The following is a 14039-nucleotide window of genomic DNA, read 5'->3' on the forward strand; positions in this document are numbered from 1 at the left end:
CTCTTCCAAAACTCAATCAGGAGGAAATAGAAAGCTTGAACAAAGCCATAACCAGTGAAGAAATTGAATCAGTTATCAAAAATCTCCCAACAAATAAGAGTCCAGGACCAGATGGCTTCCCAGGGGAGTTCTACCAGACGTTTAAAGCAGAGATAATACCTATCCTTCTCAAGCTATTCCAAGAAATAGAAAGGGAAGGAAAACTTCCAGACTCATTCTATGAAGCCAGTATTACTTTGATTCCTAAACCAGACAGAGACCCAGTAAAAAAAGAGAACTACAGGCCAATATCCCTGATGAATTTGGATGCAAAAATTCTCAATAAGATACTAGCAAATCGAATTCAACAGCATATAAAAAGAATTATTCACCATGATCAAGTGGGATTCATTCCTGGGATGCAGGGCTGGTTCAACATTCGCAAATCAATCAACATGATACATCACATTCATAAAAGAAAAGATAAGAACCATAGGATCCTGTCAATCGATACAGAAAAGGCCTTTGACAAAATCCAGCACCCTTTCTTAATAAAAACCCTTGAGAAAGTCGGGATAGAAGGAACATACTTAAACATCATAAAAGCCATTTATGAAAAGCCCACAGCTAACATCATCCTCAACGGGGAAAAACTGAGAGCTTTTTCTCTGAGATCAGGAACACGACAGGGATGCCCACTGTCACCGCTGTTGTTTAACATAGTGTTGGAAGTTCTAGCATCAGCAATCAGACAACAAAAGGAAATCAAAGGCATCAAAATTGGCAAAGATGAAGTCAAGCTTTCACTTTTTGCAGATGACATGATACTATACATGGAAAATCCGATAGACTCCATCGAGTGTCTTTTGATGGTATGCTATACTTCTTGTTGGCCTTATCAACAGCAAGTGCTTATGGGTAGCATCCAGCCCAAAAACATATTCCTGTATCTTCTGAGCATTACTTTTATTTATTTTTTGCCTTACCTAGGTTTACTCATTTTTCCTTGTATCTTACAGCTTTGTTAAACCAAGTAAAAATATTGATGATCTCCTAAATCAAGGCATGAATACAGTATGAAAGAAAATCTTACTTGACATTCTCCATTAGTTTGGTGCTAGATATTTTTCCCTCAAAGACTAGTCAATAGGGACAAGGTTGAAGAGAGCCAAGATAAAAAAATTCTAGTCTGTTTGTACAATTTCTTCTCCTGATTTCACCTCAGTGATTTCAGCTGCTTTGTAATGATTTCCCTTTAAGACGAAACACAATGTCATAACAGACATAAAAGGTCAATTGTTAAGTATTCTATAAATGTTAGATTCTTTTTTTTTCTTATCTTACTTTTTTATCCTTCCCTTCTACTACAGGTTTCCTCAAATCTCAAAGTCACTATTCTCACCATTGCCAGACTTTTTAAGCCCCCAATAATCGTGCTTTTAAAGCTGATTGATGTTGGTTCCATAGGACGAGGGAAAGAAAATGTGACTAGGAATCTCTCACAGCTTCTCCAGGCAAAAAAGTTCTCCTTTGATTCATTTCAGACCTCACTTGGTTTTTGCCATTTTTTAAAGTGGTACATTAAAGCACTTGCCTGTACCACTAAAATGATAATGAACTTAAACTGCAGTTCCACATTATAGCCCTCATTAGTGTGCACGTTCCTGGGGTATCAGAAACAAAATCTTAGCACTCAATTCCTATCTGAGTCAAGTAAATCTTGTACAAAAGCACAATACAACTATTTATTTAATGAGTAAAAATGTGTGTGGACTAAATGACTCTTAAGTTAAATGTATTTAAATTTTTATGTAACCTTTTAGTAATGAGGGTACTATGGTAAAAACAAATTTTACCTAAATATTCTACTAAATATCCTACCTAAATATCCTATCTAAATATCCTACTTTGATTTACAAAGTTTAATTCACCAGAAGTAACTTTATTTAACAATAAATATTTCTAAAATTTTATGTATATACACATACATACATACATGTATATATATACACATAGGTTAAGTGGGGTTTTTATTGAAATTTTCACATTATAAACATATTTTGGAAAATAAAACATTTTGGTAGAAGACTAGTGGCATCAAAAATTGCTTTGATTGGGGCGCCTGGGTGGCTCAGTTGGTTAAGCGTCCGACTGGCTCAGGTCATGATCTCACCATTAGTGACTTTGAGCCCTGCATTGGGCTCTGTGCTGACAGCTCAGAGCCTGGAGCCTGCTTCGGTTCTGTGTCTCCCTCTCTCTCTCTCTGCTCTTCCCCTGCTCACACTCTCTCTCTCTCTCTCTTAAAAATAAATAAATATTAAAAAAATGTTTTTTAATTGTTTTGATTAAGCCAAACTGACAGGTAAGGGATTTTTATATTGATAGCTGAGTCAAGTTTATCTGATGGGGAAATCAGAAATTCTAAAAAAAATTATAGACAGCAGTTACATTTAAGTACTCTGCAGTTAAAAGCAGCAACAGTTTATTTAACAGGTTGCTGAGAACCAAGTAGTACTTACTGTTTTGGTATTTTGCCTGACTTTTTCCATTTACAAATGAATCAGTGCCCAATAGAAATAGCTTTAAAATATAGTTAAAATGAAAAGTCCCAAGTTCACTAATATATTTTATTAACTAGAATGATAGTTCTCTTTAATGGTATTTGTCTGATACTGGGTTTATGTAATTCTTCACACATTCTGTAAATGAACACCAACCAAAACAAATACTTTAATGATATTTATACCAGTTTCTATGTAAGAACATTATATTACACTGTTTGTTTTCTCGAAGGAATACAAAAGATTAGAAGCTGTGAATGTTGAATACAAACTTTGGTTTCTTTTTTTGAAATGCTACCTCAAACTAGAGTTTTCAAAACTGAAATTTACTGATAATAAAAGGCACTCATAAACCAGAATCTAGATAAACCAAAGAAAAAAAAATTGTTTAAATCTATAATCAACCCTCAATACTAATTTTTATCAAACATCAACCAATGTTTTTCCTAAGAAAGTGTCTAAAAATAATGACCCAATACAACAACAGAACACCAAAATAGGCATGATTTTTTTTCATTGGTTTTAAATGCTGCTTACATTTTGAAGCTTTATAATTTCTATGAATGCTCTTTGAAGATCAAGTTCATTGTTTTTATGCTTGAGGAAAGAGACTTGCTCCAGCCTGAACAAAGAGAAGACAGCAGAGCCAAGGCCAGGGTTTCTGAAGTTTCTACATCGGGCCTCCAGAATTCCTCCAAGGAGCCACAGGAGCCACCTTAGGGGCAGGGGGTGGGGGTGCAACTGTGGAAGGGCTAGGCGGTCTGGACACCTTACGTTCCCCTCACACACTGCACTGTCTTTAACAAGAGGTGCTCAGCTTGCATCTCGTTGACATATTTGAAATTCTGGGTAAGAATGAGTTTGAAAAGAAAAAAAAAAACAATTCTGTTCCTCAAAAATAAATTTGAAAACCACTGCATTACCCCGTGCACCCTGGTAAGAAAAAAGGGGGAATATCATGGGGACTCAAATTTGAAATGATGTCACTGTTAATACCTACCATGAGAAACACCTAGAAACTGTATTTCAAAATAAGGCAAAAGAGGTCATGAAAGTAGATTTTGTACAAGTAAAACCTTTATTATTTATTTTTTCTTTAAATTTTTTAATGTTTATTTTTGAAAGAGAGAGATAGAGTGTGAGTGGGGGGAAGGGCAGAGAGTGAGGGAGACACAGAATCTGAAGCAGGCTCCAGGCTCTGACCTGTCAGCACAGAGCCTGATGCGGGGCTCAAACTCACAAACCACTACTAGATCATGACCTGAGGTGAAGTCAGATGCTTAACCAACTGAGCCAGCCAGGTGCCCTAGTTTTTTCTTTTTTCTTGTACTTTAATTACTGACCTCGTGTTTCTAGAAATTTGAATCACACAGAAATGAACAGTGAATAAACAAAGTTTAGTAGAGGAACTTCCAATGTTTCAGAATACAAGGACAGGTGGAGCATACAGCAAAGCACAAGAATAAACTAATTAACAGAAATCAGAACAATGGAATGCTAAATGGACATGTCGACAGTAAGAGAACCAACTAAATGGGCAAAACAGTCAGGAAAAGCTTTCTGGAAAAGAGGTGCTCAAGTAAGAGTAGAGGTAAAGGAAATTACATTCCTGGTGGAGTGAACAGGGCTGAAGGAGGGGGGTGGGTGGAAGCATATTTACTGAAGAGAAAGATAGATCCAAATGGAGAGGAGTGTTTGTGTCAGTGATATATAAGCTTGAATTGGTAAAATGGGGTTATACTGAAGAAGCCCTTTCAAGGCAATAGAGGAAGACATTTAATTTAAGGTATACGTAAGGGGCAATATGGTACTACCTTTGATACTCAACAAAAGAAGTATTTTAGTGCTAGCAACCTGGCAGTGTGTTCTGAATTATCAAGGCACTTTTCTTTTATTGTATTAAATTACTGGTGGTGGAAAAAATTTAGGTGGTACTTCAAAAGATGCTAGATATTTTCATGGATTTAAAATCACATATGCAATAATGGATCACACGGATGGATATTTTATACTCTTTCACACTTGTGCTGGCAAAAAAAAAAAAAAAAAAACTTAGGAGGCATATGCCATTACCTAATCTATCTCTTTCACATCAGATTTACATATTACATATCATTTTTAATTTCTATCATCCCCTTTTAAAGCATTTGGAAAATGAGAAATTTTGTTTAAAATAAGTGCTCCAGGTTTGAGAAATATTTGAAATAAAATAGTCTCTCCTAGGGTGGTGTAGAAATATTTGGATACATTAGAAAAATAATGGATATTATTAGACAATTAAAATTGAGGAAAGAACTTTCCCTAGAAAAATTTGGATTAAATGACCCTGGAGAAGTGTTCTTTTCCATTTATAGTTTTTATTTGTTTCTTCACTGTGCAACACATGGAGACAAAATTTTACCTAGTATAAAAAAATAAGTAATATGAAAAGGTAATCAATGGACTGGGAATATCCTTCCAAGTTCAAATCAATGAATGGTCTTTAGAAAGAGTGTATCATATGATTCTTAATATTTAGAGGAAAACATAAACCATTATTTTTTAAAAGTAATACATCCTGTATATACATAAAATAGGTCTCAAATGAAAATTATCTCACAAATAAGATTTTTTAACTCCTAAATATAATTTTCCAATCTGCAATGTTTTCAGAACATCCAACTCAAAATGTTACATGTTTCTCCCCCTCCTTTTTCTTTTCCCAAGTTTATTGTTGAGGTCTGTGGCTATACGTGCATGTACATGCCATGGTTCTCCTTTCTAAAATCTGGTACAGAGAATATTTTTTTAAGCAGCAAATTTTTTCCATCTTGGGAGTTACCTAGTTTTGCTGAATAAATACTGTGATATGCTTGCTTAGGGGTGTGCATAGAATTCTGTCACGAAGTGTGCTTGAGTGAGAATAGTGGTAGTTGGGCAGTATTTTTCAATGAATGGCTTTTATAACTGTAGTGTTTGTTTTTCTTAGAATGCAAGCTTGGAAAAAGAGCTGAATTGAATTTAAATAAGACTGTTATGAAAGGAAGGAGAGAAGAGTGGCAATAAGGATAGTTTTAGATCAGAACATAATTTTGAAGAGTACTGATATACCAGATAATCTCAATTATAAATTTGCTAAACTCACTCCATTTCCCAGCGCTGAAAACTGACTTCACCTGCTTTGGTTTTGTGCAGCTGGATCTGCCTTGACCAGGGGTATGGGGGAAAAAGCAGAGGCTTCTTGATCAAATAACCTCTGGATCACTCACAAGCATAAGTGTGCATACACTTATATACATGTGCACACACTTGCAGACCTGTGCACACATGCACACAAGTGTATATCATCATACAAAAAGGTTCCTGTCAGCTTAAGCCATTTCTCCATTGACTAGGGGAGACCAGTTCATGTAAAGATTACTTGAATCACTGTGGTTATACTTATAGTAAAAAAATAGAATTTTAACAGCATTCACAAACTGACTTGGCCATCTGATAAGCCACTGGAAACAGATGGAAAATGCCAACTTTTGGTGCTTACAGGACCACACAGTTTGTGACTATAATCATTTAGAAATTTTCCATTATTTATCTTCCTTTCTTTTGCCCAAATTTACTTTGTACTTTGAGGATATTGAGAATAAAAGCTATGTATCTATACGGATAAAGGACTTCATTCTAACTTCTATTTGTAACCCAAGAAACATCATATCAAAGTTGTATTACTGTTTTTCATGGTGGTGTTATTATGAATCTAATTCTGCTAATTCTTAAAACAAATAACTACAGTCAAAAGAAGTCCTTTGTTACATAATTAGTTTTAACACTGGATAATTTCTGTTGTATAGCTTTATTGTTAGGTGCTTTATCAAGTAAGAAAATATCTGCCTATCTTTATTTCATACCTACATTTGTTCTATAATAACTAATATTTCCTAAACTAGAATATATCTTAGAGATCATCCAATCCAGCTAAACTGTGCAGAGAAAGACATCACATGTTACATATTTCATGAAAGTAATTTTTATGGAGTACTACATAAAGATGTAAAACTATGAATTCTGAAAACATAGATGTATTTCATACTAAGGGATTTTCACAAAGAAACCTTTTGAAAATACCAATTAGAATTTGTAAGTTGATACTTAGGGATGAACAATATGTGCATTGACTTGCTCAAAGACAAGGCTGACAAAACTGCATTAGTTAGGATGCCTTTGGCTGTAAATAACAGAAAATGCAATAAGAACTGGCTTAATATTAAGGGAGATTTACTTGATACTAAAATGTTTTGAGTTGAGGTGGTCCCAGGTGGCTAACTCAACAGCTCAATTACTTCATCAATGACTTAGGATATATTTAACTTTGCATTTGTCATCTTGAGAATCTAGGGTTGTCATTAAATACAGGACATCAAGTTAAATTTGAATTTTAGTTAAATTATACATGTCTCTTGTGATGTTACTCATTATTTGAAATTTCAAATTTAACTAGGTCCCTGCATTACTGTTTCCTAAATCTGGGATGCTTATCAGCATCTTGGTTTTTCTTTCTAAGCTAGCTCCACTTATGGTCACAAGATGGCTGCCTTATCTCTTAGTGTCATATGTAGATGCCAACATCCAGTGGCATAATAAGGATTCTGTTGGTAAGGAAGAAGGTGGAGGAGTGGTGTTTTGGTAGGCAACTAACACTATAGGTCTCCAAGGCAAATCTGAATTTTTGTTGATCAAAACATAGTTTCCTCTAATATTAAGTAATTATATCCTACTATGTAATTCAGCCTGCCTTCTGATTCAGGGATAGGAATTTTTTTTTCTGTAAAAAATTTTCTTTCTTTTTTAGTTTCTTTGTTGCAACCGGGAAAGCCCCAATCACCACATGTAAAATAACAAATAATATTTATTGAGTATCCTGAACCAAGGGAAAAATATGGCTCATTTGCACATTTCCCCTTCCCACTTTATTCCTAGGGCACATATAGGAGCTTCTCCATGTTCACGGTTGCTGGTTCTTTCTTCCTCCTTTATGCTGGTTGTTCACATTATGCACGGCCAAATTACATCTCAATTTCCTATGTTCTCTTCCTCTTTCCACTCTCCCACCTTTGAAAACTTAAAATATCCATGAGGCCATATTTGTACTTAAGTGATAATGGTTTTATGTGGGCTAGATAAACCAAGCTGTGTTAATATTTACTTTACTAATGTGTTGGACCTCTGAGGTAATTTAAGTCCTTAATCATTTCAACAGTTCAACCTCTTTAAAAAGCTCTTCAGGAATGCAGCCAGTTTAGGCATCTTAGTGACATGGCACTTTTGGCTTCCCTATCACACTTCCAGAGGCAGGTGGCTACAAGAAAGTTTGGCCTATATGACTCTGCCGCTTGGAGTATGTTCATTATGGCTGTTTGGTCTCACTTATGCCATCTTTCATTCCCACATCACACTCACATTGCAATCCACTGGTTTCTGCAGCCGTTTTCTCCACCCCATTTCCTGTCTCATCTTGAATGATTCATAAGTGACTTCAATATTTATAGATGTGCCCCACCCAACACCCTAGACTCATCATTTCTTGACCTCTCCTGCTGCACAGGCCTTTAACCTCTTTGGACTTCAGTGATCTACTACCAGGGCCATCCCCCAGTGCTACCTACTCATTCCCAGCAACTCTTTACCCCCCTTAATTACACTTCACAATCTTACTGTCTTAATTTGAGTTCCTGCTCTTTTCAGTGATCCCTTTTCCTTGTTTCTATCTAATTATTTGACTTCAAAGGAACCTCAACCTTAAGAATATAGCAAAGATTCAAGTCTCTGAACCCCTATACAACCTTGCTTCTTTCCCTCCTGCCCTATGTCTTCCAACTAACCCTGCCTGCTGTGGCTCATCTCATCAACTAATCCCTCAACTTCCATCACACACAACCTCTGAGCTCCTATTCTAGATGCGTCTAAAGTTTTGTTTTTTGAAATTTAAGACCTATGTACCTAAACCTGATAAGTAAAGTCATGCCATTGCCATCAGTCAGCATTGTAAAGTGGTTAAGAGCATGGACCCTGGAGCCAGAACATGGAAACTCAGTTCTAGGCTCCTCTACTTACTAGCTAGGTACCCTTAGAAAAATAGCATAACCACTTTGTGCCTCATTTTCTTCATCTGGAAAAAGGGAATAATAAGCATATCTCATAGACATATTATGATGAATAAATGAGCTGATATTTATAAGGTGTTAGAGAAATATATAATGGTGAAATAAATATTTTATTTCTCCCCTATACTCTTGTTTCCATTTTTAATAACAGTTATCCCAAACTTTTGCTCTTTTAAATTTTCCAAACAGCTCATGATCCATTACTTCAGCAGATGATCTGGCTAATTCTCCGAGTACAAAAAGGACATTAGGCGTTAACTCCTTTAAATAACCTTCCCCTGAAAATTTAACTACATTGGTACGTTGTATTTCTTTCCGATCTAAAAGAAAGAAATGACCTTCTAAAATAAATTTTCCTCCCTTTCTCAAGATCACATCCCTTCAAATACCTAGCCTTTTCTGTGTATATCTAATCTTTCTGTCTACTTGTTTTGTTTTTAACCAGTAAACATGTTTTATTCCTCAAAAGAATAACCAGAAATCCTTCTTCAACTCTGTATTTCCTTTTATCTATTTCCTATCTTCATCCTTTTCTTCATCAGATGTCTACATTTACTGTTTCTATCTTTACATCTCTCAAGACTATTCTTGAGAAACGATAATAATTGTAAGAAGGTCTAATAATAAAATTAAGTGGAAATAAACTCAGAAGAGTCAAAATTTTAGAACTTGGCTTTCCCCAACTAAGTCCAGACATAGGTAATCATGATTTGGAATGATCATATATTTATATAATGGCTTTCTTGCTCTTTTGTTCTATCTTTACCAACCAATTAATTGTTTTAGTTTGACTACCCCTGCTATTTCCTGTTTCCATCTTCTAAAAGGAATCAGCCCCACATAGTTGCACTACAATCAGGGTTTCACTCTCTGCCATTCCACCACAATTATTGTCAAGGGCAGCAATAACATCTGTACTGCAAAATCCAGGGATCGATTTTCAGTTTTCATCTTAATCAACTTCTCAGAAAGTTGGTAGACTTAATCATTTCCTCTTCTTTAAAACCTTTTTGTTTCAGTGGCCTTCAAGATACCACTTCTCTTAGTTCTCTTTCTACTTTGCTAGTTGTGCTAGATGATCTTTCTTAGCCTCCTTTGCTGGATTCTTCCCCTTTATTTGCCTTGAAAATGTGAAGTACTCCAAGCACTATCCTTGGACATCTCTTCTAACAATTCTTCACCAATTCCCCCTTGGTGGCCCCAACTAGTTTTTTAGCTTTGGATACTATTTTTATGCTGACGACTTTTAAATTTATATTCCAGTCCAGATTTTTCCCTTGAAGTCTATATTCATATATCTAAATGCCTACTCAACATACTCTCTTGGAAGTCTAACAGGCTTTTCAAACAATATATTCAACAAACTTTCATTTCTCCCTAAGCTCCTCCACTCTTAGACTTCTCCATCTCAGTCAGGGAGAGTGTGTAAACTTGATAGAGGGGAATTCTCAAGAACACAACAATAAAGCTGGTAAAAGAATAAAAGCCAGTAAAGGAGACTGAGAAGTAGGAGAATAGGAAAATATAAGATCAAGAAATAAATGAGAGGAATAGTCAATCCTGCAAAAACTATAAGGATAACTATAAAATGAGAGCTGAAAGGATCCAGCAGATTTGGCATTTTTGAAGTCACTGATGACTACTGCTTTGGTAGGTTTGAAATAGTTTACTTGGGAAATAGAAAGAAGGCTGTCTAGTATTAAGGATTCAATACACACACAACACACCCTACAATATTTTAACCAAACTTTCATCCAGAGTTCCAGTTCTGTGCTGTATTTCTGAATGCTTGGGGTTACATTTCCATCAGTATGATTTGGAAGTACCTCCTGTCTAACATGTCCTATAATGAACTCATTTCCTTTCCTCTTTTTCTCCTCACTTCTAAACAAATTAGTACCAAATACACGATTCTCCTAAATTCTTTATTAGGTTGAATGACACCAATACCTATCCATGCACCTGCAGTGGAAAACAAACCTTGAAGATCATTCTGTTTCTTCCTTCCCACCCATTTCGTAGTTTGTCAAATCTGATTGCATCCCCTATTTCCCTCAGTCTAACGTGAATTTTTGTTAACCTCCCTGTCCCCAGGCCCCATACATATAAGCCTCCTAATTGGCTTCCTTGCCTAACAACTTCCATGACTCTTTCTGCTATATACTTACTAGTTATCTTTCAATAAAGCACTTTAGTTAAAAACTGGAAGTTGCTTTCAACTTCTATTCTAAGATTGCAGTAAGATAGTCTTAGAATAGCACTCCGAGGCCTTTGAAATTTGGCTGTCACTTACCAGCCATTTGAAACTTACCATTTCAAAGTTCAAATAATGTTTTCCTCCCTAAGTTGTAAATACAATTTCAAAATGTTTGGAAAATAAAGGAAAAAAGTTAGCTATAATATTGTAATGGTAGTGGAACATCTTTGTTTCACTCCTAACATCCCCCTATGGATATACATATTTGTATAGTAAACATAATTTTGCATAATATCCTTACATATTTAGCTATTCCTTGTCATGGTGCAGAAAAGGAATATAAAAGTTATAAAATATTATTTTGAGAAAAAAAAATGGAAGTAAAAGAAGAAAAAAGGTGGAGACAAGTTAGAGGTATGAATAAGGTTTAGGATGCATACCATGATGACCTACTCATCTACCATGAGTGAGCCACACATTTGGCTCTCAATTCTCTACTAACCAATGTTAAAAACAGAAACTTTGTTAGTTATCCAAGTCCCAGTGCCCATGAGATTAAAATAAAATGTCCCAGTAATTTCAACTCATCTTGGAACAAATATTATAAAAAGACTTCTTCTGAGGTTCTCGTAAAGAGAAGGCAGGGTGATGTACTTAACAAGTTCTGGGAAGACTCCTTATTAGAAGTAGCACATCTCATTTCACATCATTGTTCATATTGAGAATCAATATAGGCAGATGCTATTTTACAAATCAGAGTGATTTTGTGAAAACCAACTTTTTGGAAATCATTTTATATAATCAAAGCACCCAGCTCTTTGCTGATCTGCTTTAAATCATGGCTAAATATTAACATATTGAAATGCTCATATGTAGTATATATTAGTCACAGTAGTGGTTGAATTTTTTTAATGTTGATTTATTTTTGAGAGAGAGAGAGAGAAAGCATGTGCCTGCAGGCACATAGGGGAGAGGTGGAAAGAGAGGAACAGAGGATCTGAAGCAGGCTCCCTGCTGACAGCAGTCAGCCCAATGTGGGGCTTGAACTCACCGTGAGATCATGACCTGAGCTGAAGTCAGATGTTCAACTACTGAGCCACCCAGGTGCCCCAGAAGTGATTGAATTTTACCCTTCAGATAATCTTTCTGAATATTGTTTCTCCTGAAAATAGAATTTTAAATAGTTCTTAGGTGAAAAGTGAAATCTTAAAAACTTCAGGTCTCCTATTGGGCAATTAAAGCTTACTTGGAAGGCCAGATTTTAGGTTGAGAAGCAAAAATTCTTCTGGATCATCTGTGTGATTCCTCTTGAGAAAGTTCTCTGAGTACAAGAATGTGGCTGGCCCACGGATGCTATAGTCTTGGGCTTTTTTATGTAACAGGGAATATGATGTTATCCTAGAAGGACTCAAAAATTTACTGATAATTTAGGAAGCCTACATACTAAAATCTTTGTTTTTATATTCTCCAAGTTTTTCAGAACATTTGATAAGATAAAAGCAGTTTTTCTACCTTTGCCTTTATCAATGTTTGCAGGGCTTTTGAGATATGGATTCTTGTCCTAATTAATTCTGTCACTAACTAAATGGCTGACCTTGGGCAGGCTTCTTAAGTTTCCAAGCTCATTTTCTCTCCCTTTGTAAAATGAGGGAGCTGTTGTAGGGTAACTGCCTCTGTAGAATTCCTTCCAGTTATGAGTCATACTGACCCCTCTGCCCACTTCTATAGGTGAAGAACCTCCTCAGTCAGAGGAAAGTAAGTGATTACTAATGTTTCTTTAACAGTGGACCTGGAGTACTAGGAGACAGTCACATATCTTAGGTAAGAGCATGGGCTTTGCAGGGGAAAATCCTGGTTCCACTCTGCCACTTACTAGTACACAGCCTGGGGCAAGTATTAATCTCTCTGAAGCTCAGTTTCCCTAACTATAAAGTGAGAATAATACAAATGCTTTTATAGTTGTTGTATTAAATGAGACACTGTAAATCTAGCCCTAAGTAGAGTGTCTGGCACAAGGCAAGTACTCAATCAAAAGTATCTATTTGTCACATTGTTATTTCCTTGGGTCCACTGAAATAATTGTTCTTTTAATAGCATTTCTCCAAATTGAATATCAGCACTATTATAATTACAGTATTTAAAGGTTTTAAGGTGCCAACTTGGCTGACTAGTAAAAAAAAATTGGAAAGATACAGGCTCAGGGGATTTTTAAAAAATTAACCAAAACAACCTGTGTGTTGACCTTTACCCTGTAGTTCTTTTATTTAATAACAGTCTATTAATAAATATAACTTTAAGCTGTTTGATTTAGTGCTAATGTAATCCAGGCCAAATACGCTACCTTTCTTGTCTGCTCCAAAGAAATTTTAATGGAGGTTTGGTTCACGTTTCTGTTTGATTTGAAATAAGATTGTGGGAAGTTCTTAGTTTTGGGTCCCCATCAGTAGATATGTAGTCACTTTAACTTTTGATCATTTGTAGATTATATTTAAATGCAACTAAATGTGATAAAATCATTCTTAGATGGTTGAGGTAAGCTTTGAAGGCTGTATAAGTACTTATCTTTTAATTTAAAAACTATCGCCTCACCATAAAATAAAAGGAAAAAATTCCCCAAATGTGGGAAAGCAGAGTTCTTGGCGATGTTCTTAAACTACAGCAGGAAATATGTGTTTGTTTATTATGACCCTAGTGCTTTCACAGGCCAGATGAACTTTCAAACACAGAGTTTTCATTCTGTTAACCAACAACTGTCACCCGACTTGTGGAAACCGATAATTTTTGCAGGGAGTTCAAGGAGAACATTTGCATAATTCCATCTGGTAGAACCTGGCTTGTCCCCACAGCTTGCAGATAGACCCTTTGTGAACAATTCTAACTGTAGGGCTACCTATGGGGTGTGTCAATTACCACAGAGTAACTTGCTGGATCAATCTGTGTTAAAGGTGGCTTTTATGGACTATCAAATTTTATAGCAAAGGAATTTTGAATTATCATTATATGTTTAAGAATTTTTTTTGATTCCAGGTTTCTCCTCATTCATGAGATGTGAGCCTCAACTGATTTGTACCAAGTTGTGGAAGAATAGTTACTTGTATTTCTGCTAGAAAGTTCTCTGCAGGATAAAGGGTGAGTAATATATAGATAGAGAAAGAATCTACACTG

At 35.6% G+C, this 14039-nt stretch overlaps 1 protein-coding gene across 1 annotated transcript in view; it reads right to left on the minus strand.

Moving 5' to 3' along the window:
* LOC122240810 overlaps positions 1-14039 on the minus strand; it is a 117199-nt gene that overhangs the window by 25181 nt on the left and 77979 nt on the right. The gene's annotated exons all lie outside the window — the stretch shown is intronic.

The sequence above is a fragment of the Panthera tigris genome, chromosome C1, assembly GCF_018350195.1.
Source record: "Panthera tigris isolate Pti1 chromosome C1, P.tigris_Pti1_mat1.1, whole genome shotgun sequence".
NCBI classification, from domain to species: domain Eukaryota; kingdom Metazoa; phylum Chordata; class Mammalia; order Carnivora; family Felidae; genus Panthera; species Panthera tigris.